Source organism: Centruroides vittatus, unplaced genomic scaffold, assembly GCF_030686945.1.
Source record: "Centruroides vittatus isolate TY-2023 unplaced genomic scaffold, ASM3068694v2 contig_318, whole genome shotgun sequence".
NCBI classification, from domain to species: Eukaryota; Metazoa; Arthropoda; class Arachnida; order Scorpiones; family Buthidae; genus Centruroides; species Centruroides vittatus.
Genome location: NW_027122045.1, coordinates 911,085 through 912,150, shown reverse-complemented (window position 1 = coordinate 912,150; position 1,066 = coordinate 911,085).

Below are 1,066 nucleotides of genomic sequence, written 5' to 3'. Positions count from 1 at the left end.
TGCTTACAACAGATGAAGAAGAAGTCGTACAAGTTTATCACTCACACTACAATATATAAATATTTCTCTTGTTACGTATTAACTTCTAATTGGTTCATTCGTGGTATTCTTTCATTTTATTGGTTTATTCAATTTATTAATTAAATGGAACTCTAATTCCTTACGGCATTTTCTCGTTCTTCCCCTTATTAAGAAACACTTTTATCAACATCCAAGGTCTCGTAAGAAAAATATATTTCTAAAAATATTCATGAATAATGTAACGAAATTTAGTTAATTTCGATGATAAATTAATAATGCTGATCAACAGACATGTTTTTCAGCTGTTGTAAGCATGCTTATTTGTATTGTAAACACAGAAACACGCAAACGCAATGCGAAAATCAGTCGAACAAATCGCTTGTCTCAGAAAAATTTACCTATAAAATGGTGTAAACATGTCAGAAAATACAACAGGTGTTTTTATTTAACATTTAATTATATAACGTAAATACATCACTCAAGTTTTCTTTGCCCTGTCACTGTGTAAGCGTTTGTATTTCCAATTGTCTATTGTATGTTTTGCTACAGAGGAAGTTATTCCCTCTGTAGTTTAGAATTTTTGCTCTCCCTTTGTATGGAAATCATGCCGTATTTTTAGTGTCTATAAGCACTTGATTCTAATCGATAGGTGTTCGTGAGCTTCTTTATCTGTCCGGATGCCTCCTACTCCGTTGACACTTTCTAAACTATCGTCATTCTACTCTTGAGCATTGAGATATATTATAAATATAATTAATTTACTGATATTTTCTGAAAATTCAATATAATATAGAAGCAAGAATAACATAAATCCAAAAATTAGTTTAAACTGTTTTCTTAAGGAAACGAAAGTAACAAGGTCGTAGATAGTACATTATGTTGTCACTTATTTGTCAAATTGATGATGTTAATAAAAAACATTAATTAAATAATTTATTTTTGATGGTTATTATATGAAATTATTATAATTTTGACTATTATCAGAATGAAATAAGTCAAATTATGTATTATTATATTATATAATATTATATATATTACAAAAATT